The 17,774-nt window shown below is 37.6% G+C and overlaps 1 protein-coding gene across 2 annotated transcripts in view; it reads left to right on the top strand.

The window, feature by feature from the left end:
- LOC126827959 (cell division cycle protein 123 homolog) overlaps positions 1–17,774 on the top strand; it is a 273,977-nt gene that overhangs the window by 195,649 nt on the left and 60,554 nt on the right. The window lies entirely within an intron of this gene.

Genomic DNA, 17,774 nt, shown 5'->3' with positions numbered 1-17,774 from the left:
AGGGTAAAATGATACCCGGGGTCAAACAGCAAAGTTACCACAGCATCACAACCAAGTCAGTAACGGGTAAATCCTCCTCTGTTTGCCAAACAAGCATTGATCCGACATGGCATACTCCTAATGAGACGTCTAAGGTCATTTTGGTCCAGATTGTCCCATTCCTGTTGCAACGCAGCAGCAAGTTCTTGGACATTGGCAGGACGTTGTTGACGTTGACGTAACCTCTGTCCAAGCATGTCCCAGACATGCTCGATGGGGGAGAGGTCGGGACTCAGTGCTGGCCAAGGTAATGTGGTGATGTTCTGTTGTTGGAGGTAACCTGTAACGATCCTGGCCCTGTGACATCTTGCGTTGTCATCCTGGAAGATGAAACGGCGGCCATGACGTCGTGCGAACGGCACAACATGGACTGCCAAGATGTTGTCCCGGTAGTACTGGCCTGTAACACGCCCTGCAACAACATGTAAAGCCGTTCTTCCAGCAACAGTGATGCCTCCCCACACCATAACAGAACCACCCCCAAATCGATCATGTCTGATGACGTTAACGTCTTGGAAGCGCTCGTTTCGACGACGCCACACCCTCCTACGTCTGTCCAAAAAATCAACAGTGAACCTTGACTCATCTGAAAACATCACATTGCTCCAGCGTCGATTATCCCAGTGTTGACGATCCCTACACCAACGACGTCTTGCCTGAATGTGATGATCTCTCAAACAAGGGATCACGCGAGGACGTCGGGCGCGAAGGTGACCCCTATGCAGTCGATTCCGAATTGTCTGGCCACTCACTCTCACACCAGTGTCTGTTTGAAGACGAGCGCTGATCTGATTTGCTGTGATGACACGATTTCTCAAGGCCAAGGTACGGATAAATCGATCCTGGGCTTAAGTTGTCGCCCTTGGTCGACCTGAGCGTGGTCTGTCCTGTACAGATTGTGTATCACGGTATCTGGACCATAGCCTGCTTATGACAGACTGAGAAACATTCATCGTCCGCGCCACAACCGCCTGTGTTGTGCCGATCTGTAGCATGCCAAGGGCACGTAACCTTTCATTTTGGGTAAGCCGACGCATATCAAAATTTGTTTTCTGGTCACTAAAACAATTAAACTGATGTTTCCACCCTGGAATTCAATGCCACAATGACTGTAACATTCAAAGTCAGAGTCGTGCAAATCTTGGGTTGGACCCTCATGATGATCCCAAGCATCACCTGCATTCCATGCGATAGCTATTGGTGCGTTTGGGCGTCACATGTAACTGGAAATGTTTCTTCTGTTAGGTTCTATAGTGACTTTTTTCGTAGTCATTTGCATATTTTAGTATTATGCCCCCAAAATCAAATATCCCCTACTTTTTTTGAATAGTATAATAAGAACAATATTTTAAAAAATAACTCCCTGTCAGCATTTGTATCAAATAAAAATGAATAAAACTAAAACGCTACTTAAAAAGAAATCTAGCAATGCTGGTTTATTGACCTAAATCCAACCGATGTATGTCATGTGTTACCGGGAATCGGAAAGCATTGGAGATCCTAGCGGAAAAATCTATTATTAATGTGTGTTCTATCAGGGATTATTCAATGACTATTTAAATTTAACTAACAACGAGTCAGTGAAATTGGACGTATTATGCCGTCGCCCTGTCCACAGGTCACAATTTTTATACGCCCACAATTGCTTGTGGACGCTCTAGAGGCTAAAGTTAATATCCGATTGACTTTAAATTGGTATACACTGCTCTAGAGGCTAAAGATACTATTCGATTGACTTTAAATTTATACACAGTGTTTAAGGCCATGAGAGGAAGAAGCCTATTGATTTTCAGCGATTTACGATAATTACTGCCAGAGTCATGGCCCTTGATCACTTCAAAAAATCTTGTGGACGCTCTAGAGGCCATAGTTAATATCGGATTGATTTTAAATTTATACACAGTGTTTAAGGCCATGAGAGGAAGAAGCCTGTTGATTTTCAGCGATTTCAGATAATTACTACTAGAGTTATGGCCCTTGATCACTTCAAAAAATCTTGTGGACGCTCTAGAGGCCAAAGTTAATATCCGATTGACTTTAATTTTATACACAGTGTTTAAGGTCATGACACTCTACAGGTCACAATTCTTATCCGATTTTGACGAAACTTGAAATATAGGTTTATCTCCAAAAGATCTCGGTTCCTTTCGATATTGGCATGTATCGGAACGAAACTTCGTTGATTATGGCCCCTGTTTGTACGAAAAATCACGTTTTTAGCTTGTGGAACCTATAGAGGTCACAATTTTTATATGCCCACATTTTCATGTGGACGTATATTGTCGTCGCCCTTGTTTATCCTTCCGTCCGTCCAGACTTCCGTCCACAATTTGTTTGTGGGCACTCTACAGGTCACAATTTTTATCCGATTTCAACGAAACTTGAAATATAGCTTTATCTCCCTAAGATCTCGGTTCCTTTCGATATTGGCATGTATCGGACCATAACTTCATGGATTATGGCCCCTGATTGTACGAAAAATTGCTTTTTTAGCTTGTGGACACTCTAGAGGTCACAATTTTAATCCGATTTTGATTAATCTTGAAATGCATGTTTGTAACCCAAAGATCTTGGTTCCTTTCAGTATTCGCGCATATCGGATCGTAACTTCCTGAATTATGGCCCCTGATTGTACGAAAAATCACGTTTTTGGTTTGTGGTCCCTCCAGACGTCACAGTTTTTATCCAATTTAAAAAAACGTTTTAATATATCACCGTTACACCATAATAAAGGTTGAGTTCGAATTTCGTGAAAATCGGACCAAAACTGACGGACAAAATGGCCGCCACTTGTACGCGAATAGTGTAAAAATATGGTATATCAAGGTTGTGGACTCTGTAGAGGTCACAATTTTAATCCGATTTTGATGAAACTTGAAATACATGTTAATAACCCAAAGATCTTGGTTCCTTTCTATATTCGTGCATATAGGACCGTAACTTCCTGAATTATGGCCATGATTGTACAAAAAATCACATTTTTAGCTTGTGGACCCTACAGAGGTCAAATTTTTATCCGATTTAAAAAAACGTATTAATATATCACCATTACACCCTAATGACGGCTGAGTTCGAAGTTCGTGAAAATCGGCCCAAAATTGACAGACAAAATGGCCGCCCTTCTTTCTCAAATAGCGTAAAATATGGTATATCAAGGTTGTGGACCCTATAGAGGTCACAATTTTTATCCGATTTTGTTGAAACTTGAAATGTAAGTTTATAACCCAAAGATCTCAGTTCCTGTCGTTATTCGTGCATATCGGACCGTAACTTCCTGAATTATGACCCCTGATTGTACAAAAAATCACGTTTTTAGCTTGTGGACCCTATAGAGGTCAAATTTTTATCCAATTTAAAAAAACGTATTATTATTATATCACCATTACACCCTAAGGACGGCTGAGTTCAAATTCGTGAAAATCAACCCAAAACTGACAGACAAAATGGCCGCCCTTCGTTCTCAAATAGCGTAAAAATATGGTATATCAAGGTTGTGGACCCTATAGAGGTCACAATTTTTATCCGATTTTGTTGAAACTTGAAATGTAAGTTTATAACCCAAAGATCTTGGTTCCTTTCCATATTCGGACCGTCAGTTCCTGAATTATGGCCCCTGATTGTACGGAAAATCAAGTTTTTAGCTTGTGGACCCTATAGAGGTCATAATTTTTATCTGATTTAAAAAAACGTATTACTATATCACCGTTACACCCTAAGGATGGCCGAGTTTGAATTTCGTGAAAATCGGTCCAAAACTGACAGACAAAATGGGCGCCCTTCGTTCTCTAATAGCGTAAAAATATGGTATATCAAGGTTGTGGACCCTATAGAGGTGACAATTTTAATCCGATTTTGTTGAAATTTGAAATGTAAGTTTATAACACAAAGATCTCGGTTCCTTTCGATATTTGCGCATATCGAATTGTAATTTCCTGAATTATGGCCCTTGATTGTAAGAAAAATTGCGTTTTTAGCTTGTGGACCCTATAGAGGTCATAATTTTTATCCGATTTAAAAAAACGTTTTAGTGTATCACCGTTACACCCTAAGGATGGCTGAGTTCGAATTTTGTGAAAATCGGCCCAAAACTGACTGGCAAAATGGCCACCCCTCGTTCTCAAATAGCGTAAAAATATGGTATATCAAGGTTGTGGACCCTATGGAGGTCACAATTTTTATCCGATTTTGTTGAAACTTGAAATGTAAGTTTATAACCCAAAGATCTCGGTTCCTTTCGATATTCGCGCATATCGGACCTAGTCCGGTGGCTGAAGGGGGGGGGGGAATCGCCACCCGAGCTGTGAATTTATGAGTTTTTCTAAACCATTTTTTTGCGTAGATTCCGAATCTGGGTGGTGATCAGGCGTTTGAGGGGGCGTTTTCGAGATATAGGGGGTCAAATGTCTACAATGGGGGGGAGGGATGGAGATGTCATTATGTTGACGTAATATATTAATAAAACATAAATTTCTAAGTGTTTATGATGCCCCTGGACAATTGTTTTGATTTGTGGGGAGGTGGGGTGTGGATAGCAAGTGTGTGTGTGTGTGGGGGCGGGGGGGCATTATGTTGACATTATATATTAATAAAACATAAATTTCTAAAATTGCTCATCTTCAAATAAGTGTATATGACGCCCCTGGATAACTATTTTGATTTGTGGGGAGGTGTAGTGGAGGTAGGAGGTGTGCGTGTATGGATTGGGGGGGGGGGTACAATTGGCGGGAAGTGAGTTCACGTTGATGATTTTCTTAGAACTTGGTAAAAACATTACTTTTTAATTCCACTGCACATCTCTAAATATGTGTATACGATTACCATTGTATGGGGGAGGGTAAATGTATTTTGGGGGACAGAAACCACTTGGTTCAAAATTGACCTGAAAAGTGTTTTCTCGAGTTTTTGTTCAGTGCCATTCAAAATATTAAATTATAATGGTAATTTTCGAGAGATCTGGAAATGTACATAAAAAACACATGTTTAGATATTAGTTTATTCTTATAATATGTGCGGGATAGATATCTTCTTGATATGCGTATATCCTTTGAATATGCTTCAGTTGCCCATTCACATTGTAAATCTTCATTCCAGCCTTATATCACAGAGTCATCTTGTTCGATCATTAATTTTGCAACCTGTCTCTATATTGCTGCAACATAATTATTGCGTTTAATGTGCAGCAAAAGACTACTCGGGCAAGATGGTAATAAAGAAAGAAAGTTTTGTTATTTTTTCATCACAATTAAAATTTCTCCAGAAGATACTTCTTCTAGTGTCATCTACTGATGTAAATCAGTTTTCGCCGTACAAGGTACATGTACAAACAATTTTTTCTAAACCAGCAATTACGTCATCAGAAGCATCATTTGTCTATCCCAGCTCTTTAAAAATTGTTAGAAAGTTGGGATTATCTTGAAAAAGAAAGACAGATAGTCATTACCACAGAAAGCATGTAGGCCGAGATACCCTCGACACTTTCAATACTAATCTTAATTGGATCAAAAAATATCAAGATTAGTATTGAAAGTGTCGAGAATATCCTAGAACTGACAACAAACCACGAGGACACCAAAATATCTTACCTACCCCTCTTCGCATTGCAAATTAATGGACGTGCTGAAACAAATTGTATTTTGCGTTCTTGCTCGGGCGAAATAGACATCCCAATCATTCTCTTCGCAAACGATGATCCAAATATACAAATTTTGATCGATAATGAGACGGGCAAAGGTAGAAAATATCGCGAAAGACGACTTAAATCACTAGATGACGCTAGAAAAAAGATTTTCTGGGTGAAAAAATAACAGACCTTTTTTTATTACCACCTTGCCGTATACATGGTCTTTTGCTTTGCTGCATGGCTGGAATGAAGATTTACAATGTGAATTGGTTTCTGAAGCACATCCAAAGGATATGCGAGCTGTTGGCCAGCAACCAAGAAAATATTTATCTCGCTCATATGAACTTTTGATTTTGAATCTTCTGATGAAGACAAAGAATAAACTAACAACTAAACATATCTCTGAGTTTTATGTGTTTGTGATTTACATTTCCAGATCTCTTGAAAAGTACCATTATAATTTAATATTTTGAATGAAAACGCTAACGAGATACCACTTTAAGCTCAATTATGAACGAAATGATTTCTGTCAACAAAAATACATGTTGCCACCTTCCATCACCTGCACCGCCCCGCCCCCCCACGGCGGGAACTCACCCCGGCATCCACTCCCATACAATAGGAATCTTATAAACATATTTAGAAAGGTTTCATCAAGCTCTTAGAAAATCATCATTTAAATCAACGTGAACTAATTTCCTCGCCAATTTTATCCCCACCCCACCCCTCCACACGCGCACACCTGCTACCCCCACCCCACCTCCCCATAAATCAAAACAGTTGTCCAGGGGCATCATAAACACTTATTTATAGATGGGCAGTCCTAGAAATTTATGTTTTATTAATATATTATGTCAACATAATCGAATCCCCCCCCCCCCCACCGATGTAGACATTTGACCCCCTATATCTCGAAAACGCCCCCTCAAACACCTAATTAGGAATCTACGCAAAAAACTGGTCTAGAAAAACTTGGTCTCATAAATTCACAGCTCGGGTGGCGATTCCCCGCCTTCAGTAACCGGACTAACCGTAACTTACTGAATTATGGCCCCTGATTGTACGAAAAATCACGTTTTTAGCTTGTGGACCCTATAGAGGTCATAATTTTTATCCGATTTAAAAAATCATATATTTATATCACCGTTACACCCTAAGGACGACTGAGTTCGAATTTCGTGAAAATCGGCCTAAAATTGACAGACAAAATGGCCGCCGTTCGTTCTCAAATAGCGTAAGAATATGGTATATCAAGGTTGTTGACCCTATAGAGGTTACAATTTTTCTCTGATTTTGTTGAAACTTGAAATGTAAGTTTATAACCCAAAGATCTCAGTTCCTTTCAATATTCGCGCATATCGGACCGTAACTTCCTGAATAATGGCCCCTGATTGTACGAAAAATCACATTTTTAGCTTGTGGACCCTATAGAGGTCATAATTTTTATCCGATTTAAAAAAAACGTATAATTATATCACCGTTACACCCTAAGGACGACTGAGTTCGAATTTCGTGAAAATCGGCCCAATATTGACAGACAAAATGGCTGCCGTTCGTTCTCAAATAGCGTAAAAATATGGTATATCAAGGTTGTGGACCCTATAGAGGTCACAATTTTTATCCGATTTTGTTGAAGTTTGAAATGTAAGTTTATAACACAAAGATCTCGGTTCCTTTCAATATTCGCGCATATCGGACTGTAACTTACTGAATTATGGCCCCTGATTGTACAAAAAATCACGTTTTTAGCTTGTGGACCCTATAGAGGTCATAATTTTTATCTGATTTAAAAAAAAGTATTATTATATCACCCTTACACCCTAAGGATAACTGAGTTCGAATTTTGTGAAAATCGCCCCAAAATTGACAGACAAAATGGCTGCCATTCGTTCTCAAATAGTGTAAAAATATGGTATATCAAGGTTGTGGACCCTATAGAGGTCACAATTTTTATCCGATTTTGTTGAAACTTGAAATGTAAGTTTATAACCCAAAGATCTCGGTTCCTTTCGATATTCGCGCATATCGGACCGTAACTTCCTGAATTATGACCCCTGATTGTACGAAAAATCGCTTTTTAGCTTGTGGACCCTATAGAGGTCATAATTTTTATCCAATTTAAAAAAACGTATTATTATATCACCGTTACACCCTAAGGACGACTGAGTTCGAATTTCGTGAAAATCGGCCAAAAATTGACAGACAAAATGGCTGCCGTTCGTTCTCAAATAGCATAAAAATATGGTATATCAAGGTTGTGGACCCTATAGAGGTCACAATTTTTATCCGATTTTGGTGAAACTTGAAATGTAAGTTTATAACGCAAAGATCTCGGTTCCTTTCGATATTCGCGCATATCGGACCGTAACTTCCTGAATTATGGCCCTTGATTGTAGGAAAAATCACTTTCTTGTTAGCTTGTTCTCTATCCATCTCTCGAAAATGTGGGCGTATCCTGCTTGGCAGCCGCTGGTTATCTGATTTTGTTGAAACTTGAAATGTAAGTTTATAACACAAAGATCTCGGTTCCTTTCGATATTTGCACATATCGAATTGTAATTTCCTGAATTATGGCTCTTGATTGTAGGAAAAATCGTTTTCTTTTTAGCTTGTTCTCTATCCATCTCTCGAAAATGTGGGCGTATCCTGCCTAGCAGCCGCTGGTTGGTAATTACTGCCAGAGTTATGGCCCTTGATAACTTCAAAAAATCTTGTGGATGCTCTAAGTTAATATCCATTGATTTTCAAAGACTTCCGATAATCACTGCCAAAGTTATGGCCCTTGATCACTTTGGAAAATCGTGTGACGCTTGAAAGGCTAAAGTTGTCATCCAATTGCCTTCAGATTGATACACAGAGTTTAAGATCTTGATACGAACAAGTAAATTTTTATGACTTGAACAGCTAAATCCATGATATTAAATGTTTTGTAAACTAAACGTTAGCATGGGGCAGAACTTTATAAAAACCAAACAAATTCTAATGGTTGTTACTCTTAATCTCTTGGGCGTATGTTTCGTTGCCTGGCAACCTATCTTTATTCAATTTTGACGAAACTTGAAATATAGATCTATCTCCCAAAGATCTTGGTTCCTTTCGATATTCGCATGTACCGGACCATAACTTAATGGATTATGGCCCCTGATTGTACGAAAAATCATGTTTATATGCCCACATTTTCATGTGGACATATATTGTCGTCACCCCTGTCCGTCTGTTGTGGATCCTCTAGAGGTTACAATTTTGATCCGATTTCGATGAAACTTGAAATGGATGTTTAACCCCAAAATCTTGGTTTGCTTTCGATATATATGCATATCGGATCGTAACTCACTGAATTATGGCCCCTGATTGTACGAAAAATCGTGTTTATAGCTTGTGGTCCCTCTAGAGGTCACAATTATTATCTGATTTACAAAAACGTTTGGATATATCACTGTTACATCAAAATCAGACCAAAACATAGGACAAAATGGACACCCCTTGTATATCAAGGTTGTGGACCCTCTAGAGGTCAGAATTTTGATCCGATTTTGATGAAACTTGAAATTCTTGTTTATAACCCAGAGATCTTGGTTCCGTCTGATATTTCTGCATATCGGATCGTAACAATTTTTATCCGATTTAAAAAAAACGTGTGAATATATCACCGTTACACACATAGATCTTGGTTCCTGGAATATGGCCGCTGATTGTTCGAAAAATCCCATTTTTATACGCCGACATGGAAATGTGGACGTATATTGCTGTCCAGCCGTCCGTCCGTCTGTCGTCCACAATTTCTTGTGAACGCTCTAACTCCAAAAGTTATCACCCAATCTTTGTGAAATTTATATACACGATTTAAATTAGTGAAACGAAAAAGCCTATTGAATTTCAGCAATTTCCGTTTATTATGTTTAGAGTTATGGCCCTTGTTTCACTTTATTGAACCTTGTGAACGCTCTAATGCCGAAAGTTATCACCCAATCTTTGTGAAATTTATATACATGGTTTAAATTAGTGAAACGAAAAAGCCTATTGAATTTCAGCAATTTCTGCAGATTACTTGAGACCTGTATGGAACTGTCTTGTAAAGGCCCCCAATTACCTACAAAGGAATAAATATGTGACATCCCTTGTTGACCGCTCAGACGATTTAGCTGCTGTGGGTGTATGTTTCGTTGCCTGGCAACCAATCTTTAACTTGCGGCTTCTCTAGAGGTCACAATTTTTTTTCTGATTTTAACAACCGTTAAATATATCAACATTCCACCATAATGAAGGTTGAATTCGAATTTCAGGAAAATTGAAGTGAAACTGCCCAACAAAATGGCCACTCTTTGTACGCAAATAGTGTAATAGTATGTAATACGAAGGTTGTGTATTTGTGGACCCTCTAGAGGTCACAATTTTTATCCGATTTTGTGGAAACTTAAAACATATCTTAATGCCCCAAAGATTTCAGTCCCTTATGATATCTGCGCATTTCAGACCATTACTTTCTGGATTATTGCCCATGATTGTACAAAAAATCGCATTTGGTTTTAGCTTGTTCTTTATCCTTCTCTTGTAAAATGTGGTTGTGTCCTGCCTGACAGCTGCTGGTCTTCTTTACACAGCACTTACAACTCTCTCTTTAAACTGTATAAACAACCCTATTTAATTTATTTTGTTTATGTACTAGTATATTCTATTAGATAAAATTAACTTAAAGATCCAACCTTCTGATTTTCCGGTCCAGACGCGCCAAACACAAAATCTAAACTAGATAAAACCCAGTTCCACAACATAGTAAATCTCGATAATGTTAACATCAAAGCAACAGAATTTAATGATATATTGCAATCCACATTCGATAAGCTTTATCCAATCATACTTAAACTAAACATATTAGAATTCGTCCAAAGTCAGAATGGTTCAACGATAAACACTACAAGCAAAGCGATCTAGAAATAAAGCTGAGCGAACATGGAGAAATTCCAAGCTCCAGATCCATCGGGAAATATATCAGGTAGAGAAGCTCAATTTCAATAGATGCGTTGTTGGTGCTAAGAAATCTTATTATTCTGATAGAATTGACAATAGTGACAACAAATTCAAAGAGCTTTTTCGTATCTCCAATGCATTATCAGATTACAACTATAGTGTGACTGTATTACCCGCATCTGACACTGATCAACAACTCGCTGATAAATTTTCCTCATATTTTCTTAACCCGTTAACTGCGTAGGGCGTTATATAACGTCCTGGACAACTGCCACTCACCGTGTGTAGGACGTAATATAACGCCCTGGAGGTATTTTCCCCGACCTATTCTTCGAACATACGATCGCAGCATGTGTAGGACGTTATATTGCGTCTGGTCGAGGAAATCTAATTGAAGGGAGACAACTCTATTTACTGTTATTTTTAATATGGTTTTAGACTACTATAGTTTGTATTCAGGAATACAAAGGTCCAAAAATGACGTTTTTCGTCAAATTAATTACACAATAGGGGGTAGTTAACGTTTTAAAAACTTCACAGTTAAGGGGTTAATAAAATATCCACCATTAGAGCCAATCTTGTACTGAACTCAGGAGATGGGATATCTTGCGATACAAATCTGACAGTTGTACCACCCCTGAATTGTCAAAACTTATCACTTCATGTTCATCGAAATCATGCTCACTTGATCCAATTCCTACTCAGTTTTTAAAAGACTGTCTTCCATCATTAATTTGTATTATCACAAATGTTATAAATTATTCAATCAGTGAAAATATTTTTTCAGACACCTTTAAGTCTGCCATAATATTTCCACTCATCAAAAAGAAATCACTGGATCCAGAAATCGAGAAAAACTATGGACCTGTATCAAACTTGAGTTTCATATCCAAACTTCAGGAACGTGCCATCTCTAAACAGCTGATATTTAATGTTAGAGAAAATAATCTATTTAGAGCCCTTCCAAAGTGCATATAGGAAGTATCACAGCACCGAAACAGCGTTAGTGAGAGTCCACAATGATATCCTTATAGCGTTAGATAATCTGATCCTATTAGACCTATCTGCTGCTTTTGATACGGTAGATCATCAGATTCTTATTAATCGTCTGGAAACAGACTTTGGAATCACTGATGACGCTCTGAAAATAATCCAGTCTTATATCAACAGTAGGACACAACGAGTTGTTGTGGGCCAGGAATCTTCCGCTGAATCGCCGCTGAAATTTGGAGTACCTCAAGGATCTGTGCTTGGGCCAATATTGTTCAGTTTATATACATCATCTCTTGGTAATCTGGTTAGAAAACATGGACTTGAATATCACCTCTATGCTGACAACACACAGTTTAGTCCGGTCGCCAAACCCAGTAATTCGAGCGAACCAGGAAATTGTATACAAAGTTTTTTTTAAGATTGATTTTAGTAGCCCAGGGTGTCCTCTTTCAGAATCTGCCAGGTGAACCTCTGTCACCCTTGAGTGTTTTGAGAAATTCAAGATGGCGTCCAAAATGGCCACCATTTCAAATAATCCCCTATAACTCCCATAGTATTTAGTCTAGGGTGATAATTTTTGGGGTCAAGGAATACACTGAAATCATTTTTATGTTGTGGAGTGATTAGATGATAGTAAAATCCAACATGGCGGCTAATATGGCCTCTTAACCCTTTAGCAGCGATTGGGAGCGATTATTTCACCAAACCAAACTATATCTAGAGAGAAGCTAGATGTTACAGCCATGATGTTACATATCACTGAAAATATTGTGTATTGGTCTCTTTAAATATGTAAATAATTTTCTGGCACATTCATATTACCTTAAAAAACGATCAAATTTGGGTGTACTAAACTCTATTACTATGATTATGAAGGGGGGTAGGGTGCTAAACTCTATTACTATGATAATGGAGGTGGGTAGGGGTATTTAAAGTTCAAATACGGGTCATAATACCTAATTCCAGCCATGATGTACATATAACTGAAAAGCTTGTTCATTGCTCTCTTCAAATATGGAAATAATTTTCTGGCACATTCATATTTACTTACCTTAAAAAACGATCAAAGTTGGGTGGTACTAAACTTGATGACTTTTGAGGTGGGGGGTAATCAATGTAAAAATTCGGGTCTGAATACGAAATTCCAGTCATGGTGTTATATATCACTGAAAAGCTTGTTCGTTGCTCTCTTCAAATATGTAAATAATTGTCTGGCACAATCATATTTACTTATCTTAAAAAAAACGATCAAAGTAGGGTGATACAAACCCTATTAAATGACGAGGGTAAGGGTATTTAAAGTAAAAAATACAGGTCCTAGTACGAAAATACAGCAATTACTTAAAAGTACGTTCTTTGATCTTTTTAAATATGTAAATAATTTTCTGGCCCACTTATATATACAAACCTTGGAAAAAGATTAAATTTGAAGGGACTGGGGGGAATTGAAGATGAGTCATTCCATCATGAATACCAGGAACCATAAATAGGTGGGGACGCTGTCCCAGTTGAGATTAGTTATAACCAGGACAGATCTTGGAACAACACATGAAGAAGCAGACAACATCATTGTTCAGCAGGTGATGATGTGTGCCCAAAGTGATCCACAAGCTGACATAACCGTAATATCAGATGATACCGATGTCTTCGTTCTTCTTGTGCATTACTACCACATAGTCAACATGAAGAATCGCGTTACAATGGAATCACCAATCAAGGAAAGAACAACTATTGACATTGGTAAAACTATGGAGAAACACGCATCTATTATCACTGAAATCCTGCCAGCTCATGCTCTTACTGGATGTGACCAGTTGCATGCTGCTGCGGTGTGGGGAAAGGAACAGTGATGAGAGCTGGATTGTATTCTCTCTCACTCTTCGGGGTAGTAGACTCTCCAATAGAATCGGTGATTACACAAGCCATATCATTTATGTCAGTGTGTTATGGGCAGAGCTCTAGCAAATTGATGTCTGAAACACGCTGGAGGGTATGGGCATCCAAAACTGGAAATGTATCGTCATCAAGCCCACCTAAACTGTGTAGTCTTGCTCCAACGAATGATGCATTTGCAGAGAATGTAGAAAGAGCTCATCACCATGCTATTGTGTGGCGTTCATTGGAAGATCGTAATCCGCCTGAACTTGATCCGGAACTGTATGGCTGGGTGAAGGACACAAAATTGAAAACATTACAACCGGACACCCTTCCAGTTGACCGGAGTCTGCCATGCGGCTCATCAGATGCGGAAGCAAGAGTGACATCCCATGTAGTATGCGTGCGTGTAGCTGCACTAGGGCTGGTTTAAAATGTACAGTATTTTGCGCTTGTGCCGCCGCAGGTTGCAGCCGGAAACACGACTAAAGGGTTAAACTGAATATTACCTATTTTTGGGAGTCATTTTCGTCTTTTGCGGGTAGAATTCACAGGTTTTTTTTTCGAAAATGTTCAAAAAATAGCTTTTACCCCTTTTTCAGGGAAGGTCCATGCTTTCCCGGAGCCACTGGTAGCCATGTATGTGGTGTCATTGTATCCGCCTTATGCGGCTCCTATGTCCTGAAATATATAGTTTCTCTCTAGATATAGTTAGGTTTGGTGAAATAATCGCTCCCAATCGCCGCTAAAGGGTTAAGACTTTGGAACACAATAACTCTCCTTCTAATTGAGGTAGAATGTTCAAACTTGGCGTAGGTGTCTATTAGGTGAATGTTTAAACTTGATTTAAATGTTCATTAGGTGAATGTCTTGACTGAGTTCAATGATTAACATTTCGAGCTGAAGCTAAGCAGAGCTAATCGATTTCATTTGTCGATGGTTTGGGACAAGATAATCTTGATTCTATCTGATAGAAAGTGATGAAACTTAGTGAAAAAACTATGTGTGATTAATTAATATGTGTCATCTATTTATTTTGCTATTTTGGCGGGGGACATCAGCCTCACTGTTGGCTTGTTTGTACTTCTGTCCAGTTTAAAGCTGACCATTCAATTTTGATAATGAGTGGCCAATTTACAAGTATTTAATTTCCTGACCACTGTTCAAAAATTAATCATCATACATCATTAATTTTTTAACAGTGCTTGAGAAATTAAACACTTGTAAATTAATGAGTCAGCTCTAAACTTGACTCAAGTACAAATTAGATGATTTTTGGTGATTTTAAACGATTTTTACTAATTTTTAAACAAAGATTTGATATTAAACGAATATGAAAGAAATTAGTGCTAGATAGACAAGATTAAATGATACCTGGGTTACAGTGTTAGTTTTTATTAGGGTTTCACACTGCAAACACTATTGTTTTTGTTCGGATTATTGTCCCCCGCCTTTTGAAGAAAGCAGGGGACTATTAAAATGGGTTCGTCCGTCTGTCTGTCCGTCTGTCTGTCCGTCCGTCCGTCTGTCTGTCTGTCCGTCACACTTTTTGGGACACAATAACTCTCTTCCTAATTGAGCTAGAATGTTCAAACTTGGTGTATGTGTTTATTAGGTCAATGCCTTGATGGAGTTCGAAGATGAGCATTTTCCGCTTAGGGTAAGCAGAGATAAGCAATTTGATTGGTTGATGCTTTGGGACACGATAACTCTCTTCCTAATTGGGCTAGAATGTTCAAACTTGGTGTATGTGTTGATTAGGTCAATGCCTTGATGGAGTTCGAAGATGAGCATTTTCCGCTTAGGGTAAGCAGAGATAAGCAATTTGATTGGTTGATGCTTTGGGACACGATAACTTTTAATTGAGCTAGAATGTTCAAACTTGGTGTATGTGTTTATTAGGTCAATGCCTTGATGGAGTTCGAAGATGAGCATTTTCCGCTTAGGGTAAGCAGAGATAAGCAATTTGATTGGTTGATACTTTGGGGCACGATAACTCTCTTCCTAATTGAGCTAGAATGTTCAAACTTGGTGTATGTGTTGATTAGGTCAATGCCTTGATGGAGTTCGAAGATGAGCATTTTCCGCTTAGGGTAAGCAGAGATAAGCAATTTGATTGGTTGATGCTTTGGGACACGATAACTTTAGTTCTAATTAAGTGAGATTGATGAAACTTGGTGTATAGTTTCATTACAGTAATACCTTGACTAAGTTTGATAATGAGCATTTTCTGCTCAGGGTAAGCAGAGCGATACGCAATTTGATTGGTCGAGACTTTGGAAAACAATAACTCTCCTACGATTGTTCAATACTTTGTAAAAGATAATTTGTGATAAATTTATATGTGTCCTCTAATTATTTTCCTATTTCGGCGGGGGACATCAGCCTCACTGTTGGCTTGTTATTCTTATTATTATTGTTATTATTATTATTTTTCCATTATTATTATTATTATTATTATTATTATTTTTCCATTTGAGCATATCTCAGAAACTACTTGTCGGATCGATTCGATGTCTTCGGTTTTACTGGGAAAGTGGGTTTGACTTAAATTTTAAAGCTATTTCCAACATTCTGCGACAATGCGAAATGTCCAAAATCACCGAAGTTGTCGTTTTTCGATATTTTGCCGTAATGTTATCAATAATTGTTGGATTATAATATTTGATACATTTTGACATAGCCAGAGACAAGGCACATAGCTAAGGTTCTTTGGATTTTTTATTTTCGACGAATCTTCGGAGATATTAGGCGCCAAATTTTGAAAATTTAAATTTTTACGAAAAACTTTTTTATTAATGAATATTTTTATGTGGTATTTTACCAACGGTTAAAGGGTCATCTGATTTTTTCTTTGCCCCCATTGGCTAATTCAGTTTTTCAGTCCTGGATTAATTATTTATTGTTCGATTTGTATAAATAAAACAAAGTTCATATGTTCCGCGGTCCAAAATTTCATTTCTTTTGTTACCGGTACATTTTCCTTTCGGCAACGGAATTAACATAAATTTAGCAAAAACTGCAATTTTGAGAGTTCGGTACCACTTTTTGAAAGCAAATACTATTTTTTTCAAATCTGGTATGACTGAAAGGGTTTGCCCTGTTAATGCGCAGAAATCATCGCGCTCAGTTTTTTTAATTTTTATTTTGTTTTCGGATCATTTCGATTTAAAGGTGAAAAAAGGTGAAAAAATGAGCTATTCACAACCCATTCAGGCCTTTTATATTTTTAAATATTTCTTCGCAACTTTCATAAACTAGTAACAATAATCCATACAAAGAGAATGTATGTGAAAATTAATTTGTAATATGAACAGTTGCCGAGAAATGGGCAATTTTGTATGAGTCACTTTTTACGCTAGTTTGCCTGTATAAGAGTCAGTTATTATTCGATTTTCATAAAAGTGACACCATTTGATGCGTAATGTCAATTTTAACAAGGTCAAACCAATTTAACATTTTCAATGTCACCGGAAATGACGTAATTTGGGCAAAAATTGTATTTATAACCTTCAAAACCAGTAATTTATTCAAATGAGTCTTATTTGTTATTTGTTTAAAATTTTGATATTTGATTCCAATCAACTAATAGAATGAACCCAAACGTTCATATAGATATCACAAAATGGTTTCTAACTTGTTCAGTTGCGGAGAAATAGACGATTTTCAACAGGTAACCTTTCAAGGTTTTTGGTCCATAAAAGTGTCAATTATTATTCGATTTTCATAAAATTTCCAGTGTGTGATACCTAATGCCATTTACGATTTCATACAAGTAATTTAACACTTTTACTGTTACCGGAAGTAACGTCATTGTGGCAAAAACTGTATTTTTAGCCTTCAAAACAGATATTTTATTCAAATGAGTCTGATTTGTATTGTTTTTAAAATTATGATATTTGATTCCAATCAACAAATAGATTGAACCCACACGATCATACAAATACCAAAAAATGGTTTCTAACTTGTACAGTTGCAGAGAAATAGACGATTTTCTACAAGTCACTTTTTAAGGATTTTGGTCTATAAAAGTGGCAAATATTATTCGATTTACATAAAAGTTTCACCATGTGATGCCTTATGCTATTTCTGATTTTATGAAACTAATTTAACATTTTCATTATCACCGGAAGTAATGTAATGTTGTCAGGATCACTTACATGTAATGAATGTATACAATGAATTGATATTGCCGGATTTGGTTGATTCTGCGTACATTTTATGTGATGTGTGCAATGCTTAAATGGAAACCTGTTTAATGGTTTTATCGGTACCGGAA

This window comes from Patella vulgata, chromosome 7 (genome assembly GCF_932274485.2).
Source record: "Patella vulgata chromosome 7, xgPatVulg1.2, whole genome shotgun sequence".
Lineage (NCBI taxonomy): Eukaryota > Metazoa > Mollusca > Gastropoda > Patellidae > Patella > Patella vulgata.
Note: the sequence above shows the minus strand (reverse complement) of the source record. Positions and strands in the feature narration are given on the sequence as shown.